The following is a 14516-nucleotide window of genomic DNA, read 5'->3' as shown; positions in this document are numbered from 1 at the left end:
GTTTCTTACACTATTTTGTTTTTGGACCCACTACACTTTAGTGGGTTGTTTTGAGACTTCGGGGATACCACGGAGATTACTTGTTTTTTGTTGGTACTTTGGTTTCTGAGACCAAGGTTTTTGTTCCGTCAAAGGATCCCTGAATCGGTGTGGAATTCCAGCATTTTAAGACATGGATAATGACAGGCTAAAAGATTTACTAACTGTACCTATCTGGAATTATACAGAATCAGATCAGATACAAACAGATACAGAAAATGGACAGGGAAGAATTGGCCCAGAAAATAAGAATTCAGAGACGTTTCCTAAACAAGAAAAGCAACTGAAATGCATGCAGGGTCTCTACCGGGAACACATTTATTTACAACATAGCATAGATAAGAAGAGACTACCCCGGGGACTTAGATTGAACAAAAGACCAATGTGGAAAAGTATGGATGATTCACTTTCTATGGAATGGGAAGATATTTTAGAGGATGCCAGCTACAAACTTATTTGTCTGCTAGTAAGGCAAAACCTTAGTGTGCAGGAAGCTACAAAGGCTGACATCACATCTTTAAAAACAACATTGGAAAATGAGAACCACAATAATCTAGATGCTAAATTTGAGCTGCTTAAAGAAAGAGTGAAAGGATATGAGCAGTCCATTAAAGAAAGAAAGATTAATAAAATGAAACAAGATCAACTGGACAAAGATGATCCTGGGAGACTTACTAGGAGGTACAATAATAACAACAACAGGAGAATCAACAACAGACAAGGTTTTAGTTATTACAGGGGATATAAGGGAAAGTATAATCATGCCAGCACACCTCAACCGGATTTTCCCAGGGGAGATCCTTGCACAAAACTGGACAGGGGCACAATACAGGACCACCAGGAGACTGCCCCTCTAACATCTTATCCCTCACAATCCCAATCCCCTCTGGCTATCAACACTCCACAGAAGCCTTTGACATCACAGAAGGATCAGGACAGGAACATAAGCCACAATGGCAACCAGAACTGACAGAGAGTTCTACAGGATGAATTACAGGGCTACCAGGACAACCGGGACCACAGACAATCCAGCTACCAGGAGCAACAGCACCTTCACAGAGACCAGTTTCTTCAGGAAGACCAATATCAACAGCACAGACCTCAACCACCACACCAATACCGAAGCCAGAACCAGTACCAGAACAAGAACGATGACCACCACCAGAGCTTGTCCCTCTTACCAGGTCCCCCCATATCACAGCCACATTGAGGAATACTACTACAACCCACCGAGATTCCAGAAAGCAGAGGAGGAATTCCAGAGGTCTCATACTCTATCCACGAACTCCCAGGGAGTCAGGAGAACCAAACAGTGGACAGGGGTGAGGGAAATACAATACCTGGGCAATCCTGACTGGAACCCCGACTACAACCCAGGTCCTAGGCCCAGACAGAGGAACCAGCCACAATAACAGGTACAATAACAACAACAACAGGTACCACAATAATAGGTGCTCCACTTATCTGGAACCACTCTGTTAAAACACTGACTGAAGAGGAAAAAAGTGTGTTGTCCAAAGGACTTACTTTTGTACCAAGCTTCAGGAGTGAGGTTGCTCAGGTACTGATAGACCTTAAAATGTTTGTGAGGAAGCTCAACTTAAGGGTACAGTTTCATGGCAAAAGTAATGACACTGAAAATAAGCCAATTGATGAAACTATAAAAAGGGCTAGCAGCTACTGTCCACCACTACATCAAACACTAGCTGCTTTCGAAGTGAAATGTGAGCTGGATATCAGGAAACTGCTTAAAAAACCTCCAAAGAAAAAACTTTATAACTTAACACAGGGAGAAAGAAAAGCATTGTTTGAGCTAGGCAATGATAAATCCAGGCGTGTAATGAAGGCAGACAAGGGAGGAGGTATACTTGTGACTGATACCACTAGCTACAACCAGACGATAGAGAACATTCTGGAGGATAACAGATTTTATGAGTTATTTACCAAGGATAACATAAAAAGAGCATATGATTTATGGAACACTAATCTCACCACATTATGGGAAGAAAAACTTATCACTGAATATCTTTATAATTATTTATGGAGTCCATGCCCACGTTTATCTTACTTTTTTGGAATACCAAAGCCACACAAGAACAGCGAAAACCCACCTTATAGACCGGTGGTAGCAAGTAGAGGTTCCCTTACTGAAGTCACAGCCATTTACCTTTATTACTTGCTGAAACCTCTAGCAGAAAAGAATAAGTCATACATAAGAGATTCAATGGATTTTTTGAAGAAAATAAAAAACATTACAGTGAAAGCTGACGGTATTTTAGTAACTATTGATGTGGAATCCATGTACACAGTGCTCCCTCACAATTACTGTATAACAGCAGCTATGGAGACTTTTAAGAAACATAATCAGGGTACACAAGCACAACTGCAAAAGTTAAGCAAGCTCATTATTCTTGTACTGGACTTCAATTTATTTACTTTCAATGGCAAACACTACAAACAAAATATTGGTACAGCAATGGGGGCTGCCATGGCTCCCAGCATAGCTAACATAGCCCTGGGCAAATGGGAGGAGGACTTTGTGTTAAACAACACAGATTACATGCAGCATATCACATGCTATTTACGTTTTATTGATGATGTCTTTATTGTGTGGGAAGGTGACACCTTGCAGCTTGGAGATTTTATCACTTACCTCAATCAAACAACTCCCTTCCTGAAGTTTACCTCTTCCCATAGCTGTACTTCAACCACTTTCTTAGATATGAAGATTTCCAAGGACACCAACAATAACAGAATCACTACTGATCTATTCAGAAAACCAACGAGGGTTAACTTATTACTCCACAGTAAAAGTCTACATCCTACAAAAACCAAGTATAATTTAGTGAAGTCCCAAGGCTATAGATTAGCTCGAATTACCACAGAGATGGAACCATTTTTGAGAAACCTGAACAACTTAGAGAATGATTTTCTAGTGAGAGGCTATGAAAGTCAGATGTTAAAAAACATCCTGGAACCAACTATAGAACTGAAAAGGACTGAAACACCTTCACTCAACCTCCCCAGTAGAAAAAAATGTTAAGTAATTCCACAGAGAATAACAAATGCAAAAATAGCTGCATCCTGACATACACTTTGGATTATCACTGTGATTCCTCACATCTCTGTTGAAACTGTCTTCCCCAACCCCACCCCTCATTTTCTGCCTTGTCTTCAGCTGATATAACTGTTTTTTATAGCTTGTGTGTTGCTTAACTCAATGTTCCCTTAATTTGACCTGTTAATAACAGCCTGCATTTAAATTGGAACCTGTGTGCTGAGAGACAGCCTTACAAGACTATCTGCAAATATATAGAGCTGAGTATATTTTTCTGTAATATTCTGTATTATAGAGCTAAATTGTTGCTTAGATATCTGTTGTCTTACTGTTCTGCAAATATACAGAGATCAGTATATATTTTTTTGGTTTTATAATTTGCACTGTGATTCCTCACATCTCTGTTGAAAAAGTCTTCCCCACCCCAACCCCTCATTTTCTGCCTTGTCTTCAGCTAATATAACTGGTTTTTATAGCTTGTGTGTTGCTTAACTCAAGGTTCCCTTAATTTGACCTGTTAATAACAGCCTGCATTTAAATTGGAAGCTGTGTGCTGAGAGACAGCCTTACAAGACTATCTGCAAATATATAGAGCTGAGTATATTTTTCTGTATTATAGAGCTAAATTGTTAGATATCTGTTGTCTTACTGATCTGCAAATATAGAGATCAGTATATATTTTTTTGGTTTTATAATTTGCACTGTGATTCCTCACATCTCTGTTGAAACTGTCTTCCCCACCCTCATTTTCTGCCTTGTCTTCAGCTGATATAACTGTTTTTTATAGCTTGTGTGTTGCTTAACTCAAGCATCACTTAATTTGACCTGTTAATAATAGCCTGCATTTAAATTGGAAGCTGTGTGCTGAGAGACAGCCTTACAAGACTATCTGCAAATATATAGAGCTGAGTATATTTTTCTGTATTATTCTGTATTATAGAGCTAAATTGTTGCTTAGATATCCGTTGTCTTACTGTTCTGCAAATATACAGATATCAGTATATATTTTTTTGGTTTTATAATTGCACTGTGATTCCTCACATCTCTGTTGAAACTGTCTTCCCCACCCCACCCCCTCATTTTCTGCCTTGTCTTCAGCTGATATAACTGTTTTTTATAGCTTGTGTGTTGCTTAACTCAAGGTTCCCTTAATTTGACCTGTTAATAATAGCCTGCATTTAAATTGGAACCTGTGTGCTGAGAGACAGCTTTACAAGACTATCTGCAAATATATAGAGCTGAGTATATTTTTCTGTATTATTCTGTATTTTAGAGCTAAATTGTTGCTTAGATATCTGTTGTCTTACTGTTCTACAAATATACAGAGATCAGTATATATTTTTGGTTTTATAATTTGCACTGTGATTCCTCACATCTCTGTTGAAACTGTCTTCCCCACCCCCCTTCCCATTCTTGGTTGTAGTTTAAGTTTGGTGGCTTTTGCAGTGCCCGCCCCACTGTAGATTTGATCTAGGACACTCCCCCAGTCCCATCCCTTTACCGCATTCTACCTAATAAACCCTTTGTGCACTTGCTTTTAGTCCTCTTTAATTTAATTACACTTTTTAAAACTGTGTGTGGACTAATATTGCTACATACTCAAATGTGCCTGCTTGCTCTACATGTGAATTGTTTTTACTACTGTTTTTGCTATTTTTCTGAAAAAAAGATTGCAAGCCTGTTTCCTACCTTTCATGCAATTAGTGTTCCAGATACAGATTTGCTGTATCCAGGACTGTTTGTAAGCTTCTGAGCCCCCCAAGCCTTTCTGTGTTGGAGGGAAGCCTTCTAGCTTATCAGTGGGAGTGGTAAGCATTAGGTAACCTGTCTACCACATAAGGAGTGATTCTGGCCCAGAATTTGTAGTTATTGGCCATTTGGGCGGTCTTCCATCTCTCTCAACTTTCTGATTTGAAGGCCTGCAGTTGCACTTTTTTCTGTCCTGTAACTCCTGGGCCAATCTCATTTGCTCACTCAAAAAAAAAAAAAATGTTATCTGCTTTTACTGTATTTGTGTTTCTTCCTACTTTATTTTGCTTTTGCGTCATCTTAAAAGTACTCAATTGTATTTATTACTGCTTGGTGTAACTCATTCTAAGCCTTTTAGTTTAAGCACTTAGGCTTCAGACCAGTTGTTTTACATTAAGAAGGTTTGTGGTCTGCACTGTACTGGCAGAACAGGTAGCTTACATCCTTCTACGTTGGGAACTGCTGAATGAGGGCTCAGTGTCTGTTATTCTAATAGTGTATTAATTCTGGTTTAAGCACTTGGGCTTCAGGCCAGTTATTTTACATTAAGAGGGTTCGTGGTCTGCACTCTTGTGGGAGGAGAGGCTGGACTCTGTCCTTCTGAGCTGGGAATTTCTGGTTAAAGGCTTATAGTGCCTGCATATTTTAACTGCTTCTTACTGAAATTGGTACACCTTGTTTGCTGTAGCATAGACTAGATCCAGGCCTGCTGAATCTAGCTTTGTTTGTATAACTTGAGCACTAATCCAGGCATTCTTTAAAGTATTAAATTGTATTTATTACTGCTTGGTAGGAACTTGATTAAAGTGTAGCTATCATTCTAAGTCTTTTGGATTAAGCTGTTTTCAAAAGGGTACTTCACTCGACAGGATTATTTTTTCTTGTTCCTTTTGGATTAAGCACTTGGGTTTCAGACCAGTTGTTTTACATTAGGAAGGTTTGTGGCCTGCACTGCGGTGGCAGAACAGGTAGCTTACATCCTTTTAAGTTGGGAACTGCTGATTGAAGGCTCAGTGTCTCTTATTATAAAAGTGTATCAGTTCTGGTTTAAGCACTTGGGCTTCAGGCCAGTTATTTTACATTAAGAAGGTTCGCGGTCCGCACTCTTGTGGGAGAAAAGGCTGGACTCTGCCCTTCTGAGCTGGGAATTTCTGGTTAGAGGCTTATAGTGCCTGCATATTTGAACTGTTTCTTACTGAAATTGGTACACATTGTTTGCTGTAGCATAGACTAGATCCAGGCATGCTGAATATAGCTTTGTTTGTATGCTTGTTGTTTGTTTGCTTGTTATTTCCCTGAAATGCTAATTCCACCTAAAACATGGCTTTTCATCGCATCTGTGGATCCCTAGTGATATCTGTATTGCTTACTGTACTTATTTCCTTGTTTCACTTGAAAGAAAGTTACTGTTTGTCATTTTTGCATTTAAGTTACTTGTAACACATTGCATTTAAGTTACCTGGCACTTGCTCACTAAAGCAATTATATAAGTCAGCACTAAAAAATGAAAAGTACAACACCCTCACAAACTCCCCTTGAGTACCTTGTTACCCATTGGCCCTTTTTTTTCAATTATAAAGGAATTCCCAATACTATTCTAGCATGTCCAAAGGTCAGTTGTCAATCTCCTCTCTGGTCCAACTGGTGAATCTGGGAATCTTGAGGCAATGTTACAACTGCCTCATGTACACAGACAACCCTCTCCTCCTCCCAACAAATTCCAACACATGTGAGAGATGCAACCATATAGCCAAACTGGAGGCTAAGCTCTCTCAACTCAGTACTGGCGTAACCAGTCAGGAGGAGAAGGAAACCACACTCACTACAATTCCATTCTCACATAGACCTACCATGACAGCAAACCAAACACATAAAACACAAAAACATACTCGGAGGCTCTAAATAAAAATCTGCCTAAGCAGCAGAGACCTACAAAGCAGACACCCAAGCAACCGCTACCCCAAAACAAAACAAGTGCAACACATAGCTCACAAAGCCAGTATGCCGAACAGTCACAGCCCTTAAGGCTAAACAACACACCTGATACACTTGTAATAGGTGACTCTATTGTCAGACACACTGATGTCCCGCTCACCAGGCTGAACAAGGAGAAGGTCACGGTGAGCTGCCTGTTGGGCGCTAGGATCCGCCACATAACACAAGCACTCAGGTCACTCCAAGGCAAGTGCAAATATGACTCAGTCATTGTCCATACTGGTGTGAATGACCTGAGATGTACCTCCCTGGACTACATGAAAAGAGACATAGAAGGAGCTCTCTGAGCATGTAGCCCAGGCCAGTATGACCCTGACCTTGAGTAGCATCTTACCCTCACCAAGAATGATGCCACAATATGAAGACAAAATGATCAATTTCAACAATTGGCTTTGGTATTGGTGTCATTCAAAGGGGATCCAATGCCTGTCAGCCTGGGATGACATGCTCGACAAGCCACGATGCTTTGCTAGGGACGGCTTGCACCTGTCACCCCTGGGCTTTCGGATATTGGCAAAGGCTCTTGCTACCCCAATAGTGCCTTTTTTAGGCAAGGCTCAAAAGACAAACCCACCTTCATAGGTATCACAAGGGATAAGAAACTAAGAGTAATGCTACTCAACGCTAGAAGTCTAAACCTCAAGATGCATGCACTCGAAACTCTCCTTAGCATGGAGAACATCGATAGCTGTGCAGTAACAGAAACCTGGTACAAGGCTCCTGAGAGCACCCCAGCACTACCATGTTATACCTCATACCATGCTTTTCGGCCCCAAAACTTGGACCGACCCACAAAAGGAGGGGGAGTATCAGTATTCGTCAAAGATACCCACACCTCCAGGTTGGTGACACAGCATGAAGCATCAGAGACTATCCATGTGCAACTAACAGTGGGTAAAACTGCCTTCCAGTTTATAGCCTGCTACAGACCACCCTCCCAAACCCAGGAACCCCACTCAGCCTTCCTGAGAACACTGGAAAATATGACGGTCTCTCCAAACACCATTATATTGGGCGACTTCAACTACCCAAACATAGACTGGGTGCATTACTCTAGCTCCAACACCCTAGCCCAAAGGTTCCTAGAATTTATAAACTCAAATGCTATGGAACAACTTGTTACCACTCCCACAAGAGGGGAAAACATACTGGACCTGATCATCACCAACATGGGCACTCTATGCTCCAGACCACAAGTGTATCCCTCACTGGTAAGATCAGACCATAAACTAATCTCACTGGATATTCACATCCCGACCCCACCCCCTGCCCAGAAAACCACAGTGAAAAACTTCTCTAAAGCAAATTTCACACTCCTCAAAACTGAGGTGGTTCATAGGTTCATAGGTTCATACTAGGCTATCTGCCCTAGGGCATTTATAATCCTAGCCAGAGTGTGTTTGGCTTTCGCCACCCATTTTAAATTTATTTTGCTATGCTCTTTTTCGCGGTTAGTATACTGTGCCTCTGTCTAACAGTGACACAGAAGTGATACCCGGGGTAAACCTATGATCTCCCATCCACTCATCAAGATTCCTCTTGAAGAGAGTCAATGAGGAACTCTGCCTAACTTGGACTGGGATTTTATTCCAGAGTGAAGGGAGCCTCTGGGTTATGAATCTGTCCCTCCAGCATGTCTTATTTATTTCAGTGCTGAGGTTCAAGTCTCTCGAGCGCATAGCTCGATGGGATTTGGATTTTCTGAGGTGCAGCATGTCCATTAATTCCGGGTTGGACATGGCTTTATACATCAGGCGGTATGCCACTGAGTAGAGCTGGAGTTTCTTTAACCAGGCAGTGTATGGCATCTGTTTGAGCCCTTTGATCCTCTTGGTGAGGTACTTTTGGGGTCTTTCCAGTTGCTGCAGGTGTCTGGTAAGGTACATCCCAAAAGGGACATTGTACTCAATTATGAGCCTGATGAGGGATGAGTAAAGAGGCACAATGTCCTCCCCTGATCTAGATGTGAATCCCTTCATGATTATGTGGGCTATATAAAATGTTTTTCTAACCACTTTGGCCACGTGGTTGTCAAATGAGAGATTGCTATCAACTTGGGTCCTCAGGTCCCTAATTACTTCTTCTGTACTTAATGGATTACCACCTATGTGGTAATTTGTGGGCACTTTGTTTTTGCCAAAGGGGATGACTATACACTTTTTGGCGTTTAGCTTGAGGCCATGGCTCTGGCACCAGTTGTCTCTTTCTATGAGGCCCTTTTGGAGGATGCTAATGTCGGCTGGAGAGTCGATTATGGCGCCCAGTTTGCAGTCATCTGTGAACTCGGTCAGCCACAGTCCTTCCATGTTGGCCTGTACCTCTGAGAAATATATACCGAACAAGAGAGGTCCCAGGACTGAGCCTTGTGGGATGCCACTTGTAACTGGTTTGGAGTCTGACATGGCTCCAGCAATTCTAACCATGTGGGTTCTGTCCTTGAGCCAGTTTGCAACCCATCTAGTGACATAGGGGTTTATATTTAAGCTGGTGAGCTTATCTATAATGCCCGAGTGGGGTATTGTATCGAAGGCTTTTGCGAGGTCCAGGTAGAATGTGTGGACCACCTTCCCCTCGTCAATGGCCTTGGTGACTATTTCAAAGAAATCAACCAGGTTTAAGAGGCAGGATCTGCCCTTAACAAAGCCGAACTGGGTAGGATCCAGTGTCTGTAGGTCCCCAATATCTTTATTTATGAGGTCCATGATGATCCTTTCCATAGCTTTGCAGACCAAGCTAGTCAGGCTTATGGGGCGATAGTTTCCAGGATCTGTTGAGGCACCACCTTTGTGGAGAGGGACCACTGTTGCTGTACGCCACTCTTTGGGTACATATCCTGTAGTAAGGCTGAGATTGAACAGTAGTTTTATGTTTGGGTTTAGCTCTTCTTGGAGTTCATGTAGGACGCAGCCCGGGACACCATCTGGTCCCATTGCTGCTGTTTTTTTTTTGCTTTGGAGAGGGCAGCTCTTACCTGAGCATCTGAGATGTCAGGGGGCAGCACTCTGCTGGGATAGATATTTGCCCTTTTGGTGGTGAGGGGGGGAGAAGTTTGCACTGAACCTGTCAGCTAGGATGTTGGCAATGTCTGTGGGTTCAGTGTATTTTTTGTCATTTTGGACTAATTCTGAGCATATCTGGGAATTTCCACCCAGGTTCCTAACATAACTAAAGAAATCCTTCAAAGCCCCCGGGCCTGTGGAAAATACGGCCCAGACCGCAGAATCCTTTATAAATGCATTCTATGAACACCTTCAGGAATGCATGGATCATGCAATCCCAAATAAAACCAAGACCCAATCCTCCAAAGGCAGACATCCTGTCTGGTGGACCCCAGCCATAAAGAAACTATACAATAGAAGGAGGAAGCTACTACATGATAGAGCAAAATCCCAAAAAGGGAAGGCATCTCTGATCAGTATTAGCAAAAAACTACGGGCACTCATAAAATCATCTAAGGCCAGCTTCGAGAGAAATTTGCACAGGACACTAAGGATAATCACAAGGCTTTCTTTAGTTATATTAGGAACCTGGGTGGGAATTCCCAGATATGCTCAGAATTAGTCCAAAATGACAAACATTACACCAAACCCACAGACATTGCCAACATCCTAGCTGACAGGTTCAGCGCAAACTTCTCCTCCCCCTCTCCACCAAAAGGGCAAATATCTATCCCAGCAGAGTGCTGCCTCCCTGACATCTCAGATGTTCAGGTAAGAGTCACCCTCTCCAAATCAAAAAACATAGCATCAATGGGACCAGATGGTGTCCCGAGCTGCGTCCTACACGAACTCCAAGAAGAGCTAAACCCAAACATAAAACTACTGTTCAATCTCAGCCTTACTACAAGATATGTACCCAAAGAGTGGCGTACAGCAACAGTGGTCCCTCTCCACAAAGGTGGTGTGTCAACGGATCCTGGAAACTATCGCCCCATAAGCCTGACTAGCTTGGTCTGCAAAGCTATGGAAAGGATCATCATGAACCTCATAAATAAAGATATTGGGGCCCTACAGACACTGGATCCTACCCAGTTCGGCTTTGTTAAGGGCAGATCCTGCCTCTTAATCCTGGTCAATTTCTTTGAAACAGTCACCAGGGCCATTGACGAGGGGAAGTTGGTCCACACAGGCCATTGACGAGGGGAAGGTAGTCCACACAGCCTACCTGGACCTCACAAAAGCCTTCGATACAATACCCCACTCGGGCATTATAAATAAGCTCACCAGCTTAAATATAAACCCCTATGTCACTACTTGGGTTGCAAACTGGCTCAAGGACTGAACCCACATGGTTAGAATTGCTGGAGCCATGTCAGACTCCAAACCAGTTACAAGTGGCATCCCACAAGGCTCAGTCCTGGGACCTCTCCTGCTCAGTATATATTTCTCGGAGGTACAGGCCAACATGGAAGGACTGTGGCTGACCAAGTTCACAGATGACTGCAAACTGGGTGCCATAATCAACTCTGCAGCCGACACAAGCATCCTCCAAAAAGGCCTCATAGAAACAGACAACTGGTGCCAGAGCCATGGCCTCAAGCTAAACACCAAAAAGTGCATAGTCATCTCCTTTGGCAAAAACAAAGTGCCCATAAATTACCACATAGGTGGTAATCCATTAAGTACAGAAGAAGTAATTAGGGACATGGGGACCCAAGTTCATAGCAATCTCTCATTTGACAACCACATGGCCAAAGTGGTTAGAAAAACATTTTATATAGCCCACCTAATCATGAAGGAATTCACATCTAGAACAGGGGAGGCCATTGTGCCTCTTTACTCATCCCTCATCAGTCCCATAATTGAGTACAATGCCCCTTTTGGGATGTACCTTACCAGACACCTGCAGCAACTGGAAAGACCCAAAAAGTACCTCACCAAGAGGATCAAAGGGCTCAAACAGATGCCATATGCTGCCCGGTTAAAGAAACTCCAGCTCTACTCAGTGGCATACCGCCTGCTCAGAGGCGATCTGTGCCTGACGTATAAAGCCATGTCCAACCCGGAATTAATGGACATGCTGCACCTCAGAAAATCCAAATCCCATCGAGCTACGCGCTCAAGAGACTTGAACCTCAGCACTGAAATAAATAGGACATGCTGGAGGGACAGATTCATAAGCCAGAGGCTCCCTTCACTCTTGAATAAAATCCCAATCCAGGTTATGCAGAGTCCCTCATTGACTCTCTTCAAGAGGAATCTTGATGAGTGGATGGGAGATTGTAAGTTTACCCTGGGTATCACTTCTGTGTCACTGTTAGACAGAGGCCCAGTATACTAACCTCGAAAAAGGGCATAGCAAAATTAATTTAAAATGGGTGGCGAAAGCCAAACACACTCTGGCTAGGCTTATAAATGCCCTAGGGCAGATAGCCTAGTATGAAGCTATGAACAGTATCAAAAATATTATTAAAGAAAACTGGGACATTCTCACAGGAAACCCTTTTCTGATTAACATCTTAGGTGAAGCCCCATCATTTGTTTATAGGAAGGCCAGGAACATTAGAAGTTTTGTTGAATTTAAACCTAGACCATGTGAGAAAAGCACTAAAAGATGTGAAACTAATTGCACATTTTGTATATTTATACAGCAAGGTGATAGTTTTTATTGCCCTTATTTAACGAAGATCATTAAAACCAGTGCAGGGGGTGACTGTAGCACTAAAAAGTCATTTACAGGGCACAGTGCAATGAATGTGATGCATTCTATGTGGGCAAGACTGTAAATAGACTCAAGCATAGGATTTCATGTCATCTGTCAGAAATCCGCTCTGGATGTAAAAATAATGCACTAGCCAAACACCTTTCTCTTCATAAAAGACACACAGGTTTTAAGTTCCAGATCCTGGATCGCATAGACATGGGTGATCTTGAAGGAGACATCCCGAATATTCTGGAGAAACATGAACTCATGGGGCAATTAAAGCTGAACTCTTTTAGGAAGCCTGGACTAAACTACTACTGTTCAATTAAAAGTGCACCAAAACAGAAAATTGCCACTTTGTTTACATGACTAATTGTATTTTATTTTATTTTCTTCTACAAATTTGGTTTTAAATACCATTTTAAATCAGTTGAAATTTAAGTGTATATTTTATTTCCATCATCATACATACATTTTCTCTTATTTTTATTTTTTTCTGGTTCTTTTTTCCACTTTATTCAAAATGATGGTAATAACAATACTAACTAATTGTTACAATTATTTAGGTTTTTAGGGTTCTTATACACAGACCTGAAGAGGTCTAGAAGGACGAAAGTGATCTTTGTTAACAATAGGTTATGAAAATGGAAATTGATTTTTACATGCAAAATGTATATGTATATATTTATATATATTTTTTTGACTGCCAAATGAGCTAAGGTTGATATATTTCCAGCCATGTACTATATTGTCTTGGATAAATTCACAGACTTAATAATCTACTTAATAATTTGGTTAAATAAGAGGTAGCACATCATTATAAATTTTATTTAAAGTACATAAGGGTTATATATTATGACAGCTACTACATAGGGCAGGACCAGCTCGAATGTCACACTGATGGGGGAAGGGATGTGAATTTAACATGTGTACCAATAACACTTTGTTTTACAGCATAATAAACCACTCCCATGCCTGATAAAAAGTTTATATATATATTTAGAAAGCTTGTGAGGAAATTATTACTCTATTTTTGTTTTACTTTGATTGCTTGTCTGTGTACTTAATAAAGGATTTTCGACTGGAAACAGACTGCCTGCCTTGCTTGGATTACTTTTGAATACTTAGTAATGCTGTACAATTATATATTTTCTATTATTAGTTTTTATTTTGTTTTGACTTAAGACGAGTTTACGTTTGCTACTTCTACTACTATTGTCTGATCTGATTAATATACAGTGATTAACTAGAAATATATGGACTGAAAATCTTACACACAGAGAAGTTTCTTACACTGTTTTATATTCTGAGAGCTCTGCTCTCAGACATGCCCCCTGCACTTGCACACACTCCGTGTCCGTTTAGGCTCTTAGGCAGGGTGCCTTCATTAATATGCATGGCGCACTGCCGTCCTGCCCCTAAACAGCCGCTTCCATGCAGTAATAAGCTAGTCCTGCATGGAAGGATAGTGAATCTGGGGGATTGTTTAATCAGCAAATAGATCATGTTTTTTTGTATTGTTTTTGTAACTGGATGCCTCATAGTTACGTTACCAGTATCTCTACACGTCTGTCCCACATTGTATAGTATGCCAAAGTTATGTTACCAGTATTTGTACACATCTGCCCCACTCAGTACAGTATTGTACAGATAGCTACCAGTATCTGTACAAATGTCCGACTCAATCAGTATGACATTGTACAGTTAGGTCACCAGTATCTGTGCACATGTCTGTCTCACTCAGTATAGTATGGCATAGTTATGTTACCAGTATCTGTACCTGTCTGTCTCACATGATATAGTACTGCACAGTTATGTTACCAATATCTATACATATATCTGTCCCACTTGATATATTACTGCATAGCTATTATTACCAGTATCTCTACCCATATCTGTGCCACTTGATACAGTCCTGAATAGTTCTGTTACCATTATCTTTACCGTTATTTGTCCCTGTTGGTGCAGTACCTCATACTTATGTTACCATTATCTGTACACATCTCTGTCCCACTCGGTATAGTACTGCACA

The sequence above is a fragment of the Protopterus annectens genome, chromosome 15.part0 (assembly GCF_019279795.1).
Source record: "Protopterus annectens isolate FY-2018-M chromosome 15.part0, PAN1.0, whole genome shotgun sequence".
Classification (NCBI taxonomy): Eukaryota; Metazoa; Chordata; order Ceratodontiformes; family Protopteridae; genus Protopterus; species Protopterus annectens.
Note: the sequence above shows the minus strand (reverse complement) of the source record.